Source organism: Vicugna pacos, chromosome 17, assembly GCF_048564905.1.
Source record: "Vicugna pacos chromosome 17, VicPac4, whole genome shotgun sequence".
In the NCBI taxonomy this organism is placed as follows: Eukaryota; Metazoa; Chordata; class Mammalia; order Artiodactyla; family Camelidae; genus Vicugna; species Vicugna pacos.
Window position 1 is genome coordinate 12,160,202 of NC_133003.1, and position 22,103 is coordinate 12,182,304.

Genomic DNA, 22,103 nt, shown 5'->3' on the forward strand with positions numbered 1-22,103 from the left:
AAATATTTACTTATGAATGAGTTCTCAAAGGTTAAAAACTAGGAGAGTGCACTGATCGTGGGAAATTTTGCTGCTCTTACCACCCCTAGTCCTGAGTGAATGGAGTGGTTACTGGAATCTAGAAGCAGAGAGCTCGGCAGAGAAGCCCACGTGAGGGGAGGAGTGGCTTCTGGCCATAGGACACGGCTAGCCCAGAGGGAGCCTGAGGAACATGTAACTACCTACTCTCCTCTCCTTCTTACATTTACGGGGGCCTCCCATTGGCTACACGCAACCAGGAAGCAGAGATGAAGAATCCCACTGCCACAGCTATAAGGGTTACAAATCAGCCTCCAAGACAAAAGTAAGATGAAGTATGGAGAGGGTCAGTCTGAAGAGACAAGCAAAGGATGTAAATTATTTGTCAGTGTTTCCATTCCTTATGTTCTCCTTAAAGTCACCTTCCCTGGGTGACTGCTCTGAGCTCCACACTCTTGGTGCTGGATCTCTCAGCACTCCTGAGTCTGGGGAAGCTGCTAGCAGATGCTGTATCTCATGTATGCTGCTGTTTAGAAGACTTCATAGCTTCTTTTTTTTTAAAAAAGAGCTTTATTGTGATATGGCCCATGTACAGTAAATAACACATATTTCAGATGTATAATTTGATAAATTTTGGTAGATGTATAAACCTACGAAACCACCACCACAATCAAGATGGCTAACATTTCCATCACTCCCAAAGAGGTGCAAATTTTGAACTCCCAATTTATCCTTTCCCACCTCCTTTACCACCCTGTGGTAACTGTTTTGTAAATAAGTTCATTTGTCTTTTTTTTTTAAGATTCCACATATAAGTGATATCATATGGTATTTTTCTTTCTCTTTCTGGCTTACTTCACTTAGAATGACACTCTCCAGGTCCATCCATGTTTCTGCAAATGACATTATTTTATTATTTTTTATGACTGACTAGTATTCCATTTTACATATACACCACACCTTCTTTATCCAGTCATCTGTCGATGGACATTTGGGTTGGCTATTGGGCATTTGCCTTTGCTATTGTAAATAATGCTACTGTGAACGTTGGGGTGTGTGCATCTTTTCGAATTGTATTTTCCTCCAGATATATGGCCAGGAGTGGGATTGCTGGATCATACGGTAAGTCTATTTGTGGCTTTTTGAGGAATCTCCATACTGTCCCGTATAGTGGCTGCGCCAATTTACATTGCCACCAACAGTGTAGGAGGGTTCATTTTTCTCCACACCCTCTCCAGCGTTAATCGTTTGTGGACTTTTGAATGATGGCCATTCTGACTGGTGTGAGGTGATACCTCATTGTAGTTTTGATTTGCATTTCTCTAACAATTAGTGATATTGAACATCTTTTCATGTGCTTGTTGGACATCTGGATGTCTTCTTTGGAGAGATGTTTATTTAGGTCTTCTGCCCATCTTTTGATTGGATTACCTGGTTTTTTGATATTAAACTGTGTGAACTGTTTGTATATTTTGGAAATTAATCCCTTGTTGGTCACATCATTTGCAAATATTTTCTCCCATTCTGTAGGTTGTCTTTCCATTTTGTTGATGGTATCCTTAGATGTACAAAACCTTTTAAGTTTAATTAGATTCCATTTGTATATTTTTGCTTTTATTTCCATTGCTCTTTAAAATTGTGTACATCTTGCTTAGAGATATGGAGATTTCTCCTTATAGCCAGCTGAAATCTTGGAAAGTGAGTCATTTATAGTAGGCAGCAAGAGTTGGAACAGTGGCCACTAGGTTGTTTGGGGTTACGATAACAGCTGCTGAACTAGAATGATTTATCTTTAGCCTTAGCATTATTCAGAGACTTCATATTACATGGGAGCTGAACACTCCACTGAATCGTTTTGGATGAATTTAATAACAATTCTGCAATTCATACCATTAGGCACAAAAGTAGTCTTAGGGGTGCTCGGTCCTACCTCTGCTGAAGGAGAGGAAGGGATCATCTTCTCCAATGAATTCTCCTTCTCCTAAGAGCATCTTTTTTACTATTATACTATTAGGGGACTGAAAATCCCATCTTTTTTAAACAAATAAATGCTAGCATTGTATGAGCAGCTTGGCGTACATTTTGAAGATCTTCCCTTGCTTAATGACGTGATAGAATCCCTGGCCTTAAAGATGAGGGTCTCATGTTCCTTGCTGGTTTTAGTAACAGCTTAAATCACAGTTGCCTTTAGCAATGCCTATATTAATGAAGCAAGAGCCCATATTTCCCCCATTGTGTATGGAAAGGTTAGACTCAAATTGAAAGTGAACGTTTTGTTAGCCTTCCCTTAAGCACTTTGAAAAACATCAAATATGAAAATCCACCAGGAGATGCAGAATCTATTGTAAGAATGATCTTTTTTCTTTCCATTTTATAAAAAAAAAATTGAACTGAGGAAACTCATGGAGTTTTCCTTTTGCAGTTGGCTTTCAAAAGTTTCTCAGTAAAATGTATTTTGGAAAAAAAAGTTAATGAAGTCATTTTTTTGAGCTTCTTTCTTCCCACGTTTGTGCTAACGAACATGAAACAATCACAGCAATGAATTAATTACTCTAATAACATTTCTCATAATCACATTCTTTCAAGAACAAGGGTATTTTTCCTTCTTGTGTTGAAGAACAGCCAATCGAAATACAGAGGTAATTGTTCTAAAAACTCCTTGCTCTCCCTTTTAATATAATTATTTTAAATATCTAGGGAGAAAAACTAAGACACAATCATATGAGGAATTAATTACTCTATTAACATTGCTTTTACTCAGTTTCATTTATTCACAGTTCTGGAAGGGGCCCTCCTGAGGTCATCATTCCATGTATCTGCCACCTGTCAAGGATGCTTCTAAACCATGCAGACAGATGGGCAGTCTCCTGATGGTTTTGCTCCACCATTTAAGTTTCATTTATTTTTCTTCTTTCTCTCTCTTTCATCATCCCTTGTTCTGCGCATTATGGGCTATTATTACCCAGAAGAATAAATACATGTATATAGTTTTTCCATTTTCATTCTTCTCCAGTTCTTCCAATTTCTTAAAGATAATACGTTATGTCAAAAGCATACTTCGTTAAACCTAGAACTTATTTTGGGGAAGTAGCATATCTTCAAAAATCTGTTTCCTTTTTGAAGATGTGAACTGAAACATTGCAAGCTGTGTAATGAGAGCACTCAGGAAACAGTCCAGGGAGAATAAAAAGGGTAAAGACACATATTGGGAATATTGTATCTTTCCTACCACTGGCCATAAATTACAGTTTGAACAGTGACATTTATTGGTGAGATTCTTTAGCACCCTGCGTGTTTACCACCTTCTAAACATTCCCTTTTAAACATTTTAAAGAGAATAAAAAATAGTCATTCAAAATAAAAGTCACTGTGTTTTTTAACGAGTTGCAGTAATATGCTTTTGAAGAAAATTGTCAAATGAGCGAAAGATACTTTAGGAAAAACTCCTCTAACTCTTGTCCCATAAAATGAATGACCATTTCAACTACCCATATCCATTTTCTCATCCTTTCTCCTTCTCAGTATTCACGAGTCCAGAGTTTGAATTAAAAACTGAATAGATGTAAGTTACAACCTTGGGTTCACATCTAGGGCCGTAATCATTCTGATTTTGGAGAGAGTTTTGAGGTAGAGTCCAGATAATGGTTCTCTATCCACAGACACCATGTAGTCAAAAACTCCCATGGAACTAAAGTCTAAGGATTACATATTTCATATGTCAATCTAGATTCATGTTTAAAGACATGTGATGATCTCAAGTGTTGCCTCTACCAATCTTTTGCCTTTGTGTGTGATTATTCTCAAGGGTTAATTAGTGATACTACAGTGTCTTTAGCACCGGATTTTATTAGCTCATTTCTCCACCTGAGAAATTGCAAAGAGAAGCACTCTGGAGTTGGGTTCTGTCTGTTGGTTTAAGCTGATTTGATATCAGACCTGCTCTTGAGATAATGAAAAGAGCTGCATCAGCTTTTGCTATGAACAAGCGCCTCAGAACACAGTGGCTTACAATAGCTATTTTCTTTGGCTCAGTTAGGTGAGATGTCCTTTAAGAAGAGGAGAAGGAGAAGACAAATGGAAATACACACAGAGAGGAAGAATGTGGAGTTGGGAGCGGTGCTGCTACATGCCAAGGTAAGTCAAAGATTGCTGGAAAACACCAGAAGTTAGGGGGCAGGCATAAGGTAGATTCTTCTTTATAACTCTCAGAAGGAACCAACCCTGCTGACCCTGTGATTTCAGACTTCTAGCCTCCAGAAATGTGAGAGAATAAATGTCTGTTGTTTCATGCTTCCAATTTGTGGCACTTTGCTATGGCAGCTCTAGGAAGTGAATACGTGGTGGTTTCAGGGTTCCAAAGAGGCGGAGGAGAGAGTAAGCCCAATATTCAGGCTGTTTTCAAGTCTTTTGATCACATTTGCTAATGTCCCATGGGCAACAGAATGTCACATGGATAACGAAAGACTAAAAAATTAGTCTCCAGCTGTTGTTGAAAGGAGCCGGAAGTTGCATTGCAAAGAGGTTTGGAAATACAGGAGAACACCTGGCTGGTTTCTGTCATTCCGTCTCTGCCCACTTGACACGTGGCCTCTACCCTGTGATCCGTGGGTAGCACAAGCTAGCATACGGCTCAACTATGCCCCTCAGTGCCTGTTTTCTTCAAGATGCTGTGAAGGACATTATAAGATTAACTGGTAAAAAGATCACTTGAATTGACTCTTTTCATTTTCTTTTTTTACTGAAGTATAGTTGATTTATAATGTGTTACTTTCAAGTACACAATATAGTGATTTGATATTCTTACAGATTATACTCAACTTAAAGTTATTATAAAGTATTGGCTATATTCTCCGTACTGTATGTTATATCTTTGTATCTGATTTATTTTATTTCTTGTAGTCCCCTCCCCTTGTCATTCCCTTCCCCACCTGTTTCCCCACGGGTAACCACTAGTTTGTTCCGTATATCTATGAGTCTGTTACTGCTTTGTTATATTCATTCCTTTATTTTTTAGATTCCACATATAAGTGAAAACATACAGTATTTTTCTGTCTCTATCTGATTTCGCTGTAATATCCTCTGGGTCCTTCCATGTCAGTGCAAATGGTAAAATTTCATTCATTCCTTTTTATGATTGAGTAATATTCCATAATGTATATATACATATAAATGTATGTGTATATATATATATATGTTGGATCATATGGTAGTTATATTTTTTAATTTTTGAGGAACCTCCATGCTGTTTTCCATAGTGGCTGCACCAATTTACATTCCCACCAGCAGTGTACAAGGGTTCCCTTTTCTCCACATCCTCAAGAATGTTTACCATTTGTTGTCTTTATGATGATAGCCATTGTGACAAGTGTGAGGTGTTACCTCATTGTGGTTTTGATTTGCATTTCCCAGATGATTAGCATCTAGGCAGTTGGACTCGCAGACCAGAAATATAGACTTTGGGTAATGAACTGCAGTTTAGATTCCCATTGGACATTTGACTGAACAATTACAACCAAACTCTCGTAGTTACCCTATTAACATCTCTTAGAAGATAAATTAAACCTGGAAGTTTCCTAAGGTCATACTTCTGTTTCTTTGTCTGACCTTTTGTCTCCTCACATAAGTGTATCAATTTCACAGAAAGGCATAAGTAACAGGTAACAGAGCATCTTTGTCACTGCCAATTTCTTTTGGTGCACTGGGACATTAAGGGAATATTCCCTACAATTTCTTATGTATGTTTGTTCGGATGATGTATCTCTCACTAAGTTTAAACTTCAAAGGACTTTGTTCACTTGAAAATGCTATGAAGGATATTATTAAACCAACTAATAAAATTGTTACAAGGATAATAGGTTGGACAAGATTATTTTATCAATATACATTTATGAATTTATCAACTTTACTCTGATATGTAAGAAAATATTTCCATTCTTGGAGAATCTTCATTGAAGCGTATGAGGGGTAAAGGGGTCATGATATACACAGCTTATTTTCAAATTGCTCAGAAAAAAATAGGTAAACATACACATATAGGAAATGTGGTAAAATATTGACAATAGGTAAATAGAAGTAAAAAAATAGTGTTCTTTTACTACTTTTACTTTTTGCAACATTTTAAACTTTATTATTAAAGTTATATATATAATTATATTAATATATACACAATATATTATATTAAGACATGGTAACATATATTGAAGTTATATATAATAATTGAAAATTATTTCTAAATGTAAAATTTAACATTAAAAATATTTTGTTTTCACAAAATCAAATGGCAACCAAGTCTTGTCGACGCCAATTTCACTTTGCTTTCTTTTTAACACTGCACCGTTGTTATTTTTTTTCCCTCTGCGAAGAAGGTGACATCACCTTCTGTGGAAAGATTTTTAGCAGCTCAGCTCCATTTTGGAAAGACCAGCTCCTCATGATTTTTTACTCATGCAGAGGGTCTAAGTAGGCAGGCAATCTGTCTGTCAGGCTGCACCAGATGTCGCAGCTATTAAGTTGATCTATGACCCAAGGCCCACACTCTCTCAAAGGCAGGCTAATGGCGGAGAAAAGCAGGTGAGTAAAATGTCAAGAAGAGCGGCAGTGAGGACTGAGAAGAGTATGCTGATCCGCTTTGTAAACAGGAAGATGGATGGAAAGTAGAAGCATTATGTGCAATGGTCCTCACTGAACATGAAAAATCACTTTTTCTATATTAGTAAATGGCATTAGGTATATTCATACATCCCTTTTATCACAGCCAACACAGTCATGCAGTCACAGACCCGATGATAAAAAAGAAAAATTGTTCGTGTCTTAAATATCTTTTATTCGGTAACCAGTTTGTCAAGAAGGCTCAACTTGATGGGGTTTAAAGGTGAAAGAACTTTATTTTTTCCATCACTACTTTGTTGAAGTTCCCATTGCTATCCATTAATGATATCATACGAATTCCACAGCTTCTCATTCACTGGCAATTATTAAAATTTGGTCCATTTCAAAGCTTCAAAGTCAAGCTCAATTTAAAATTCATTTCTTCGCCATCCTCTACATAATCCCCCAGCCCCCCACCCCCAATCACTGCTGCCAGTGCAAGACTGGGCAGGAATGCTGACTGTGGAGTGAGAGAGTGAGATTTTTGTTTCTGAGACCCATACACCTCTTCCAGTCCAGCTTATCCAGAGAGCTGCAGCTGGAAAGAAGGGGCGGCATAGGTGGAATTTCTTCTTAATTGACAAGGCAAGGTTTTAGTGACCTATGTTGTCCTCAGAATGGCAGACCTGTAAGCCCTGCCTCTCTCAGATGCATGTTTAACTTGTTACATAGTGAGTGTTACATTGTGGTTTCTCCACTGCACCTTTGCCTGATCCTGAGTCAGGAGATCTAAGTAGAACCAGATGACCCAAGCTCAGCTGCCATTTGACTTATGGGAAACTCAGATATTCTTCCCAAACTGCCCACTGCCTCTCTGCCAGACAACTCTCTCTCCTTTTATCTCCACATAGGCCCAGCAGCAGATGTGCATGTCCCTTGCCAAGCAAGTGTCCATCCAAACGACGGAAAGCCATCTCCCTCCCCATCTTGCAGCCACCCTTTGTCACTTGAAGTCACCTTTAACTTTATTTCAGAAGGACGAGCTGTCTCACTTTTTTTCTATCCACAAACCTTGAAAGACTGCAAAGTCCAAATCAATTATGACATGATTTTGCATTCACTGTGGAGTTCAGATATAATAATTTTTCTTCCACATTCTAGTCCAAAAGTGCCCTGAAAATTCCTTGTGGGGAACCCAGAATGCCATCGTCATTAGGCAGTAATAAGGCATTTCTTCCATACCTCCATTCCTGCTGGGGTGATGTTGCAGTAGGGGTAAGTGGGGAGCCTGGACTTTCATCCTTGCTGGCAGTAATGACCCCTACTCACCATCCCACCCATCCACTCCCCATTCCCCACTCCTCTATGTCAGTGGAGACCAGTCCCCTGGTAGTGAGTATTAAGTGTTTATAGATATTTCTATACTTAGCTATTTAAAACTTTATTAAACATAACTTCTTACTGATGTCTTTAAACCATTAAGATACGAATCATTCTAGCTTCCTTTCTTTGCCCACATATGAATTACCACTCCAGAGGTAAGAAACCTAGCTACCACTATCCGCCATCCATTTAGTTAGTTGTTCCGTTTTAATATATATGTATACTGGTTTCTGGCATAAACATAGACAAACAGAGTAGAGAGCCCAGAAATAAACCTACATCCGTATGTTCTATTGATCATCAATAGATATGCCAAGAATACACAATGGGAAAAAGATACGTATATTTAGTTAACTGAATACACAATGGGGAAAGGGTAGTCTTTTCAACAAAGGACATTGAGAAAACTGGATCTTGATATGTGAAATAATGAACTTGGATCTTTATCTCACAACATATGTGAAAACCAACTCAAATTGAATTAAAGGCTTAAACATGAAACTAAAAACTGTAAAATTCTTAGAAGAAAACATAGGGGGAAGACTTCATAGCACTGGGCTATTTACAATAGCCAAGATATGGAAGCAACCCAAGTGTCCATCAACAGACAAATGAATAAAGATGTGTATGTATGTGTTCATATATATACACACACAATGTAATATTACTCAACTACAAAATGGAATGAAATTCTGCAATTTGCAGCAATGTGAATGGACCTACAGAATATTATGCTTAGTGAAATAAGTCAGACAAAGATAAATACTGTATGATAGTGTTTATATGTGGAATCTAAAAAATAATAAAAATGAATGTCTGTAACAAAATAGAAACAGACTTACTGATACAGAAATCAAACTAGTCATTACCAGTGAGCGGGAAGGAGGGAAGAGCACAGTAAGGGTATGGAATTAGGAGATACAAATTACTATACATAAAACAGATAAGCAACAAGGATATATTACATAGCACAGGGAATTATAGCCATTATCTTATAATAATTTTTAATGGAGTATAAACTGTAAAATACTGAATCACTATGTTGTACAGCTGAAACTAATATGACATTGTAAAGCAACTATACTTCAATTTTAAAAAAGACAAGAAAATTAAACAAAATGCACATAGATCAGAAAGGAAGAAATAAAACCATATGTTTTTGCAGATGGCATGATAATCTTCATAGAATTCCCAAAAATACACACACACACAAAAAACCTTTTAAAACTGATAATATAGTTCATCAAAGAAACAGAAAACAAGATCCACATATAAAACTCAACTGTATTTCTATATATTAGCAAGGAACATGTGGAAACTGAAATTAAAAACAAAATATGATTTATAATGGCTCAAATAATGAAATAGTCAGGTGTAAATCTAATAAAAAACATAAAGGACTTGGATTTTGAAAATTCACCCTTAATATTTTACTTAGCTGTTTATGCTTCTGCTTTCCCAACTTGCAGTTCTTTTCTGGATTCTGTTTAAACATTTTTGTTTGTCAGTATTAACCATTCTTATTTTAAAATGTGACAGATGATTTACAGTGAGATCAATAAGTAGTTGAAATAGTGATATGCATGTCCTTGGAGGTTTGGAATGTAGAACTTAGTTTGGTAGTTAAACACCTTTTCATTATTAAAGAAGCCGGTTCGGGCAGTAGAAGCTAGCACGGTCTCATGGCTTCTCTGTCATTCGGAAGGAAGGTTAGATGTCATTGTGACTAGAATCTTCAAACTGCCTCATAGCTTTCTCCATGATACACCCACATCTTCTACTAAACATGCTTGAACTTTATCCCTGAGAGAAGAAGGGGAAAAAAAAAGAAAGAAAAAAGGACGGGGCACTAATGGAAGAATTTAAGAAAAAAAAGTTTGCATGTGTGGGAGGGATGTGACTCAGATTCAGAGATGTGTCTACTGACTCATGACTCCTTTTTCCAAAGAATTGCCTGCTCATCCTCAGGACAAAGAGCCGTCAGCTAATTAGTGTCCTTGAAATCCCTCAAAGAAAGAATTCCAGTAACTGTGACCTTTGTTTTACTTAGACTACTTGATCTCTCCCTCTCGTGGGACTTCAATTTTTGCTTTGTTTTAGTACAGTTTATGTAATCGCACCTTCTAAATTATACGATCCTTAAAGGCGAGAGTGTGGCATTATACCTGTTTATGTCCTTTGTGGGTTCGGCACAGCCAAAAGGCTTTGCTCATAGTAAGGGCAAATATTCAAGGAAAGAAAGAACTCTTTATTGCCTATATGCAAAGCACTGTGTTGTATCCTGGGAACTACACCAGTGAATGAAATTGTCATTTAAGTGTAGATGTTACGTATCAAAATAAATAATCATACATGCAAATGTAAACTTACAAAGTCTATAACTAATACTAAGGACAATAATTCATATATGACTGAGGTGGGAGGGAATTATGCCAAGGATCAGAAAACGGCATCTCTGAATAAGCGGTATTTAAATATTTAAGTTGAAATCTGGTCTGAGGAGTTCTCCAGGTAGAAAGTAAAGCAAAAAACATTCTTGCTAGAATGCAACAAGGAAAAACTTCTGTAGAAGGTAGGCAGGGGCTTGAAGGACTGAAATAAGCTAAAATTGGGAGTTTCTCTCTCCACTCCCCACCCCCCATAATCCTTTCCTTTTCCTCCTTGTAAGAAGTCCGGTCCCTGGGAGGCAGCCTCATCCTTGTTACATCTGAGATCTAAAGCAGCTGGGAACTTCTGTCCACAGTGAGAAACACAGACCTGTAGCCCCCGATTGTCTGAAGAAATATTTCTTTCTGTTAAAAGAAAAACGTCTTATTAGTCCAAAAATGTTGGGAGATTTAAATAAATAGCCAGGTGACTTTGATGTAAAAACTATTGAAGTATTTCCTTTAGTCTAATGGTATTTTTGTCTTCAGTAGGTGACTGCTAACTTTCACTGCCCTAAGCTACAGCCTATATATTATTTCATGTCATTTTGAGAGTTTCCTTTTTCTCATTTGACAGTTTTAAATCAAGTGCATTAAAACTCTTTTTAGATGTGTTCAAAGTAGAAACAGAGTTAACGAACATACCACATCAAATTTTAGGAGACCAAAATATGTATGTAAAAAGATTTACTGTGACCGAATTTTATGTGATTTGAAATTAGTTATTGATGAATGTACAATAAATAGCAGTTTTTCCACATCCTTGATATTATCAAAACGATTTCTCTTTTAAATGACATCTTAAAGACTTTTATCATTAAGGAAAATAAAAATCTGTTGAAACCCTAATCAGCCTTTGTATATCCTATAATAACCATACCTGCTATTATTATTAGCCACTGATGTTCTGAATAATTTGAAAGCATAAAGAAGATAGTTTTGTCACAGTAGAGGTCAGGTCAAGTAGAATGAACAGTATGCTAAAAAAATAGCACGTTCTAGAGAATTGTGATGACAGTAACATGTCCATTTTCCTTTTCTTTTTTTTTTTTTTCTTTTTCAGTGTGGGAAGTTATCTAGACCACTTTTTTGTATTTGCTTTTCAAGTAATTGTCAAACAAGGCCCATAGCTTAGTGTCCTCATAGAAACAGCAGCCCCTGTTAACTTCCTGTTGTTCCTTTAACCATGGCTTAGTGGGATGAGTTTTGAGAGAATGGAGATGGAAATTGGAGTGGGGAGCACTACCTGAAGCCTGAGAAAACATTTCCATTAGAAATCATCCTGTTTCACATTCCAAAACCCGTCAGGAAGTTATGTAAGATGAAAATCTCATCTACATTTGACAGTGGGTTTTAATAAATAATGGATTTCAGTACTGTTTATTTAGGTTTGGAATAATTTAAAGATCCCTCACTCACACAGGGAGAATATGGTAAATAGATAAGAGTGCTTTGGAAATAATGAGTATAACTATTTGGACCTCAGTATTTAATTTCCACTTTTACCTTGCTTCTACACTTGTCCTGTAATTCACAGGTGAATTCCTCTTTCCTTTTACAGCTAAAAGAAAAGAAAATAGAGATAAGTCAGATAATTTCACTCAGAAAATTCCTGGTGCCGCCATGAACATTCAATATTTGAATATAGGACACTGGAAAGGGCAACTGGGTTCATACTTTGAAACTATCCCATTTCTCGTGGAAGAATGGGGAAATAGCTACCTTTATAATCAGTTCTCCTCGACACTCAGGGTGTGAATGAATCACACATTTTGAATTTTTGTTTCACATGTTCTTCAAAATTTTAGGCTACGAGCTATGAAGAGCAAAAAGATAATTGGATGTAATATAATTTTGAGTCATACCTGAGCATTTTCATGACTGTGAGACATTAAGTTATTCATGCTTTTTAGGTGTAGGTTTTCTCAACAATTAAAAGTTTGAATATTAAACAATTAAAATTTGAATATCATGACTTCAAAATGATCACTTCAGTAAAGTTTCAGGATACAAAATTAATATACAGAAATATACAGAAATTGCTACCATTGTATCAAAAAGAATAAAATACCTAGGAATAAATCTAACTAAGGAAATAAAAGATCTGAATTCAGAAAACTGTAAGACATTAATGAAAGAAATTGAAGACAACACAAACAGATGGAAAGATGTACTATGTTTATGGATTGGAAAAATTAATATTGTTAAATATTACCCAAGGCCATACTACCCAAGGCAAGCTGCAGATTCAGTGCAATCCCTATCAAAATACCAATGGCACTTTTCACAGAACTAGAACAAACAATTCTAAAATTTGTATGGAAACACAAAAGACCACAATGGCCGAAACAATCTTAAGGAAGAACAAGACTGGAAATATCACATTTCCTGATCTCAAATTGTACTACAAAACTACAGATATCAAAACAAAAGATACTGTACGATTTCAATTATACATGGACTCTAAAAAAAAATGAACAAACATAGCAAAACAGAGTCATAGATACAGAGAACAAATAGGTGGTTTTGGGAAGGGCCAGAGGAAAGGGCCATGAAGGGATGAGCGAAATAGATGAGGGAAATTGAGAGGTACAAACGTACAGTTAGAAATTAAAGGAATCAAGGGTATGAAATATATAGTGTAAGCAATATAGATAGTAACTATGTAATATTTTTGTATGGTGACAGAAGATAACAAGACTTAGCATGTGCCCTATAAAAATATCAAATCACTATGTTGTGTACCAGGAACTAACATAGCTTTATAGGTATTTATACTTCCAAAACAAACAAACAAACAAACTCATAGAAAAAGAGATCAGATTTGTGGTTACTAGAAGCTGGGAAGGGGGACATTGGGTGGAGGGGGGGAGTTGGATGAAGGTAGTCAAAGGGTTCAGACTTCCAGTTAGAAGAGAAATGAGTAGAAGGGATGTCATGTGTAACATGATTAATATAGTTAACACTGTATGTTATATATGAAGGGTATTAAGAGAGTGAATTCAAGAATTCTTACACAAGGACAAATATCTTTCATTTTGCATCCACATGGGATGATGGATATTCACTAAACTAAATAATCACCGTGGTGATTATTTCATGATACATGTAGGTCATTATTTTGTACACCTTAAACTTACACAGTGCAGTATGTTGGTTATATCTCAGTAAAACTAGGGGGGGGAAAAGCCAATTTGTATTTTCCTCTGCTCTACTTTCAAAAATTTAACTTTGTCTTGGATACCTACAATTTCATTACGGTGGATCTAGTTTTGATTTTCCTTTTTGCATCTTATTTGGGATGTGTTGTCCTTGTTAAATCTTTCTTTGGTGTTTTCATCTGTTTTGGAAAATTCTTTGCCTTTTCTCTTAAAATACTGTTTTGATCACATTTTATCTCTCTCTCTTTTTTTAAATTAGGAATCCATTTGGAGTAATTTTCAACTGTCATTGCTGTCCTTTCCTCATGCTTTCTAGGTCTCCCTGCATTGCATCCTACTAACTTTCTTTTTGTTTTATTATGTATCAACTTTACTGAAATGTAATTCATAGACCTTATAATTTGCTAATTTAAAGTGTTTTAATTCAATGGCTTTCAGTATATTTACAGAGTTTTGCAAACATTACCATAATCCATTTTAGAAAATTTTCATCAACCCAAAAAGAAATTCTGCAGCCATTAATAGTCACTCCTCATTCTCTTCAGATTGATCCCCAGCCAGAGACAACCACTCGCCTACTTTCTGTCTCTGTAGACTTCCTTATTTTAGACACCTATTAAAAATGAAATCAGGTAATGTGAGGATTTTTATGACTTTCACTAAGTAAGCATGAAGTTTTCAATGTCCATCCACATTGTATCATATATCAGGACTTCATTCCTTTTCATTGCCAAGTCATATTCCATTAAATGGATATATATATATATATATATATATATATATATATATATATATATATGTGTGTGTGTGTGTGTGTGTGTATACACACACACACACACACACACACACACACACACACATACACATGCATACGTACATACCACTTTCATTTATCCATTCATCAGTTGATGGACTTTTGGATTGTTCTCACTTTGGGCTATTAGAAATAATGCTACTATGAATATTAGTTTTGGGCAGCCCCAAATTCATGTATTGAAACCCTGACATCCAGTATCTCAGAATGTGGCTGTATTTGGGGATAGGGCCTTTAAAGAAGTGAATGCATTAATACACAGCTCTCCACATCCATTTTAGACTTACAGAATAGTTAATTCTGGTTATCTCTGACCTGGAAGGTATAATCTTTGGAGCTCTTAGGCTCTCTTGAAGAACTGTCTCCTACTAGACTCCTCACTTTGGATAGATGCTAGCCTTGCACCTCTCCCCTCGGCAGCCACTGAAATTTAAAACAGCATTCAAGTTCCATTCATTTGACAAATGTCCTTAGGAGAAAGCTTTTTTAGAGCTTTTTAATTCTTTCATTTCGTGCATTTGTGTAGATACCAGACTCCCCTCTTGTCGGCTTATTGGTGCCTTTAAGATAGTCTATTCTTTTGTTTTAATTTTGTTCTACTCTTTTGTAATGGTTTTATCTGGAATGTCAGGGTGAGTAACCTAAGCTGCCATATCATCAGGAACAAGACAGTTATATCTTTTAATTTTTCCTCCTCTCTGGTCTTTTAAAAGTGGAATCTTTAAAACCTTATATTATAATACATATTGCCACTACTGAATCTGTATTCCATATCTTCTAACCCTTCTAAATTAAGTATCTCATATTTTTATTTATTTCTGTTTATTTTTAGAGCAATACCTAAATTCAAATTTTTAATTTACTAATTCATTCATTAGCTAAGCATAACATGTATTTTAAATATCTTCTGAATATTTAATGTAATATATTTTTTAAATAGATAATATTTAACCTTCATATCCTACTATAAAAACCATTTTGGGTAATGCAATATTATCATCAGTCCCCATACTTATTCAAAAGTCCTGTTCTCCTTGTCACCTCAGTGCTGTGTTCTTAGCTGTAAATACTTTATTTTATTAAGTTTGTTATCTCCTTCTTCCATGAGGTGACTCTCCTTGACTGGTTGTTGATTCTTGTTTGAGCACTCATTATGTGCTTGGATTGTCAGTCAGAGCTAACAATAGCTGCTCACATAGTCAGCCTTTATGGAGCAGTAGGTCAGGCTGCTGGTCTATTTCCTATGGTGTCGGAAAATGGAAAGTTATGCTAATATGTGGGAATCCTTGGCGGGTCTTATTTGCATACATTCACATCCAGTTTATCAAACATTGGGAAATTGACCCAAATGCTCCCATTTATTGATCTTTCTTAATTGAAGATAGCTTTACTGTCAGTACCAAGGAGACAAGAGGGAGTCTATTCAGAAGACAATTCACCTGGCGTCCTTTAGGGGAACCCAATGTAAAAATCCTGCAAAATCCTCTGTGTCCCCTCCTACTCCCAGTACCTACATCTTTAAGTAGGAAGCAAACACTTATTGTATTAATTAATGAAGTCCTATCTTCTTTTCATCTTTTTAGGAATTCTGAGCAATTCCTGAAACACAGAGAAGTCTACTTTTCACTTTCCAGCAAAAATGGTAATTAATTAATTTATTTTAATAGCTTTTGGAAGAAAAGAATAAACTATAGCATGAGTCAGGTCTAATAACTTTAAATCAACATATAACATATTGAAATCAGTAGAAGATAAATTAATGTATATAGAGCATGGCTCTATAAATCAGTGAGTTAAGGGTAACTTATTCAATAAGTTATGTTGGTACAATCATTTAACAGATTGAAAAATTAAGAAAAAATTTTCAGATCATCATGCATAAGAGGCTTTAATCATAAAATGAACAGAAAAAGATAGATTTGACAGTGTAAAAACTGAGTTATTTCATGCATCAGAAATAACAGAAATAACTGCAAAACACAGAATTGGGAAAATAAATTTAGAACTTAGGTTTTCGCACTGGAAATGCTTAATAAACAAATAAGTACAATGCAAGGTACAAATATCATACTTGAGAATAATTATTTCAGAAAATAGTTGAATATGGTGATAGTATATGTTGGTGTCAACTAGTAAAACAGTTAAATAATAATGGTAATTCAGTGATAATTCTTATGATGTTAATGTTTAAAAAATTAACTTCTTGTACATGAGTCAGTTTAAACATATCAAATGAAAGAGTCCCTTTGACCTAACATCAAAAATATAAACCATCCAGTAAAAATATTAAGAAAAAAATACATATAAAAATAACTAATATTTGAAAGAATTAAAAGAAACAATATGAAAATTAAAACATACTTTATTTTAGACAAAGAAAAATGTTATAAATATGTCAGTTTTTTTCCTAAAATAAAAATGTCTATGTTATTATTGCATCTGCAATGTAATAATAAATATTATACCCACGAGATGAAAGGAGGTATTGAGGGAAGAGACTGTAAATGAAAAAAAAAATTTAAACATTACTAAAGATTATTCAAGAGGGTATGAACTCCCATAAAATATGAATGATGGAAGAAGTCTAGTTGTATGAAATATTAAAAAGTTAATGGTATTAAACATAATTAAAGTAGATTAATGAATTGAACAAGGGAGTCTAATAATAAGTACATGGGAATTTAGAATATGCACTTCAAAATCACTATGGTAAAGAACACTATGCAGTCAGTAATCATGGGTACCAGCACTCTAGAGGGAGATTATGAGGCTGGGTAGTTTGACTAAAATCAGGAAACAAGGGCTCCAAGTTTTTAATTAACTAAATATGAAACAGCATTAATCGTGGAATAATTACTTAATCTTCAATACTATACAAGCTTTACCCCTTTGAGCATGTTAGGAAACCTAGAAAATATAAGAAAATAAAGCTACATCAAAATGCACATGATAAAGTCACCTTCATGGCAAAAGATAACACCATAGCCAAAATCAAGTACAAATTGAAAAAAAAAAAAAGGAATTTCAAACACATATGGTAGACAATGAGCAATGTCTTAATATCCGATAATCCTTACAAATCATAAAATAAGGCTGAATTTACCAATGTAATTAACAGTTGAAGAAATGATATTTTAGACAATTCACAGGGCAAATATCAATAGCACTTTTAAGGAAAAAATAGTCAACTTTATTAAAACTCCAAAAATGATCAAAGTAACATAAATTGAAGATAGGTCATTTTTCAATGAAACACATATTTAAAATTATAATACTCAGTGGGGCAAAAATGTGGGGAAAAGAGCATTTTCACTTCCATGTGGTAAACATGTAAACTAGAACGACTTCTATGGATGGTGATTGATCACCGCATGGCAACAGCCTTAAAAAAACTGAACTCAGTTTGACCCACCAATTTCACTTTAATTAATTCATCCAAATATTAGAAGTATCTTAGTTCTTTATTGAACAACATTTATGCCACTCACCAGGATGAGCACATGATAAACATCACCTTTCCCAACACATGCAATAATACCACTGTGAAGTAGGAAACTCCTCGTCTCCTGGTTTTCACGTGCAAACACCGAGGCTCAGAAAAGGAAAACATATTTCTCAAATGTTGCACAGCTGCTTGGATTAAGAAGCAGCTGCTTTAAATTTATATATTATATAAATAAATAAATTTGTGTAAGTATATATACATATATACTTATATACATGTAAGTGTATGTATATATGTAAATATATATATCTATCTATGTTCATATAAGCTGTTTATATATATATCATCTGAAATTACATCATCAGAAAACGACTTTATAAGCAACGGGAAGCATCTAAGTGTTTTGAGTAGATGCAGGATAGGGTTAAAGAATGTGTGTGTGTGCGTGCATGTGTGCATGTGTGTGATGGTTAAAATTGTGGGACAACACCGGAAGGGTCTGACATATTACAAACCACATGTGAGGAGAAATACTCAGAGCCGGGACTGTAATCTGTAGTATTATAATAAATTCTGGGAAAGGAAGAGAGAGAAAGCCTGAAAGGGGTTCCACAGTATGAGAAGAGACTTGGTAATTTTTTGACTCTCATATTAAAGGAACCAGAAAAGTGAGGCAGAAATCAACACGATTCATACCCAGAGCAAAGTTTTCTGAAAAGTTTTTTTGAATATTCCTCTGTTTCTCCTTTGATAGTGGTGATACTGAAGCCAAAGAACCAGTTCCTTCCGAAGACATACATTTAGGCAAGAGTAAGAAATGAGTGGGAACTCTTGCCATAGTTATTTTTTTTTTTAAATCTTTACGGGATTCTAATGTTTTCTGGCAAGAATTACAATAATTAGAGTGATGTAAAACAAAAGGAGGGCTTCATTGAATTAGCAATTTAAACCTGTGCTATAGCAGCATCATGTTGAGTTATTACTCATCCTCGCTAATATAGCATTTAATAGGGAATTACACTGTCATGCCAGACCAGTGTTAAAAAAAAAAATCTAATGGAGCATGATGTAAAAGCTATTATAAAAGATACTGTTAGGAGTGTATGCAGGCTTTCCAATATTACTATTTTGAATTTTCCCACAGGTATCTTTATCAAAGTTGGGGTGGAGTTCAGAGAAAATTGAGAATGGAGAACAGAATTTGAGTGGCTAAGTACTATCTTGAATAAGATTTCAGTGGAAGAACTAAATTATTTTTGTCATCTTTCCTTGGGAAATGTCAAGATGTGTTTTGAAATATGAGGCTTCTATGAACCTACTAAATTTTTCTTTCATTTTTTTTTACTTTAATGCAATATATTTGGATTCTAGTGTAGGTTTGTTAATGGATTGTTCTTAAACTCTTTGATTGTCCGTAAATGTGAAGTATATTCTTAATCTAAATAAATAGTTTATAGGGAGCCAAGTGTACCCAGTGAGCTGGAGATATGGCACTTGGTTTGGATCTGTAGCAGATGATCCCTGAGTTGTTTGCATCTGTGTACAGGGGGAATTAACTAACATAATAGCAGCTGGATATCGGCTGATGCTGGGGTGAAAAATGCTGTGGGTTCTTTCCATGTGTCTAAAGAGAAAGATCGCCCATGTTTGGTTTCTCTGGTGATCACTTAGTTTGGTGATCTGTATGAATGAGAAAAGTTGAACAAATATTTGATGGAAATTTTTTTAAAAGTCTTAGAATTTCAAGACTCAGCTTTATCATTATATACTCAAAATTACCTCCTTTGTTCCCCTTCACCTAGTCCTGAAAAATGCCATTCCCATTTCTCTGAATTCCTTTCTCGTGTTCCTCATCCGAGCCCCCCATTCTTACAGTCTTTAGACACCAGCTGCCACTTCAATCCCTTTGTTTGCACTGGGACTGCTGCCAGCCTCTGCCTAACTTAGATTCAGCTTTGATGGTGCCAATTGGTGTAATTCTCCTTAGGAAAGAGAATACAAAATTGCAAATAAAATATTAGACATGAAATTAAGCCTTTATTTAGAATAAGAAAATAAATCATGACAAATATATGCTTAAAAAGTTGACAAATTCCACAAACATTATAAGTACAAAAAAGTATTGTTATTAATTAACTGTCTATTGTTGCTCTATAATGCTTTTCCATGCATTTTTGGCTATATATTGATTGCTTGATTGTCTCTTTATATAGGAATTTTTCTGCACTATCTTTTATAAAGAGAATAGATAGATAATTCAGTACTTTCCCTAGTATGGTTGCTTAAAATCTGTTGTTATTTGTAGTAATAATATAGTAGATGTAGAAGTTTAGGGAATTTTCATTCTACTTTATAGCTCCTTATGGATAATACCATGTTTTATAAATGTTGTCAAAAAACTTTATCAAATTTATTTTGTTTATGTTGCGAGATTATGAAACATTTCACATTTTCTCATGCAATGACTTAAATACGTTTTGAAATAGCTACACACATAACTACTTTGTTGCCAGCGTCCTCAATTTAGTGGCACATGAAAATTTTATGTTACCTGCATTGATGTCAATATTTGCATCAAATCAGCAAGAAATATAATATTTTTCAATGTGTTCTCAAGTTTCATGGTTCTTCATTAAGAAGACTTCTCAAACAATTTGAGTCTATTCATTGCTTCCTTTTAACGGGAGATTTTCCTCTTAATGAACTACTACTTTCATATGATCTATTATTTGGAGGAGTCTCATTTGCTTCTTTATGCAAAAAATTATAATTTCATTGTTTTGGTGGCTTTATAATACATTTTTATCTGACTCTTCTTTTTGTTTCTTGATTAAACACGAGAAAAGAAGCTACCATTCATAAGACCAAATCATAGTTTGTAATTTCTCAGTTTATTTTTTAATTGGAATGTTCATTATCTTTCCATACTACAGTTAAAATAGGGTAATTCCAAATAAGCTTCTTCTGAAGTGGATCCCAACAATGTCCAGTGCTGCTACAGCACTATCTAACACGTGGCAAAGTATGAAAACAGTGGCCTAAACCAACGCAATTAAATTACCTTACTATAGAAATTTTTTATAAAAAACCTGTGAACACACATACAACCATATTGCTAGGTCTCCTACCAGAGCCTTAAAAGGGGTTTATGCAAGAGTTCTGTATATATGTTTTTGTTTTAGATGCCATATGAGTGACATTATACAGTATTTGCCTTTCTCCATCTGACTTACTTCATTTAGCATAATACCCTCAAAATCCATCCATGTTGTCACAAATGGCCAGATTTTATCTTTTTTTAATGGCTGAGTAATATATATGTGTATGTGTGTGTATGTATATATACATACTGATATATATCATCTTCTTTATCCATCAGTCAGTGGGCACTTGGGTTGTTTCTGTATCTTGCCTATTGCAAATAATGCTGTGATGAACATAGGGGGAGTATATGTCTTTTCAAATTACTGCTTTTATATCCTTCGAATATGTACCCAGAAGTGGACTAGCTGGATCATATGGTAGTGCTCTTTTGAACTTTTTAAGGATCTCCATGCTGTTTTCCACAGGGGAAGCATGAGTCCTTTAATGTCATCACAAATCATCTGCCTCTGGTTCCTCCCCTTTCATGTGATGTGAGCTTTTAGTCTGAAAAAGAGAAGACAAAGGCTCGTTGGGCTTAGAAAAATTTAAGAAAAAAGTCATTCATCTTGTCAAAAGTGCATCAAAAAGTGTATGTGCAGCAGAGGAGAATATAAGTGAGTATGTCATTGGGTAGGAGCATAGATTTGTGAGAGTAAGTTTGCAAAGGACTGAATAGACACAAGAGTGCAAAAATATGAGCAGGTAAAGGAGAGTAAGCATTTATATGCATGCACTCAGAATACTTTGTGAAGGTCTTACACTGTGATTGGGAAAGTCTGAGAATAATCTGGGTCTGTGTGAGAGTGGGAATGCATTAAGAATCTGAATGAGTAAAGGTATGAATGTGCAAAAGATGTTGAATGTGGCAGAATGTTGTTTTGGAATGCGTTGTGATCCTGTAGAACAGTGATAAGTAAAATAAAGCAAGAAATAAACAAACTAAAATTTCCTGTTAAACTGTATTGATTTCAGATCCTCTGCCTATCACCATGACAACCTACAGTAGATTAAAAAACAAAAAACAAAAAAACAGCCGGAACATTATCAGGAAGGAAGAGAAGTACAAGCTACCAATACAAACATTTCCTCCCATCTTAACATGTATTGCATTAGATTTTGCACCG

General features: G+C 35.0%; 1 protein-coding gene across 11 annotated transcripts in view; it reads left to right on the top strand.

Annotated features, from left to right (window-relative positions):
- Positions 1-22,103, top strand: part of ARPP21 (cAMP regulated phosphoprotein 21) — a 425,580-nt gene that overhangs the window by 10,958 nt on the left and 392,519 nt on the right. For all 11 annotated transcript variants that reach the window (XR_012060521.1, XR_012060523.1, XR_012060522.1 and 8 more), the window contains exons 2-3: positions 4,051-4,152; positions 15,974-16,032. The gene's annotated coding sequence lies outside the window, so the exon portion shown is untranslated. The remainder of the gene's footprint in view (positions 1-4,050; positions 4,153-15,973; positions 16,033-22,103) is intronic.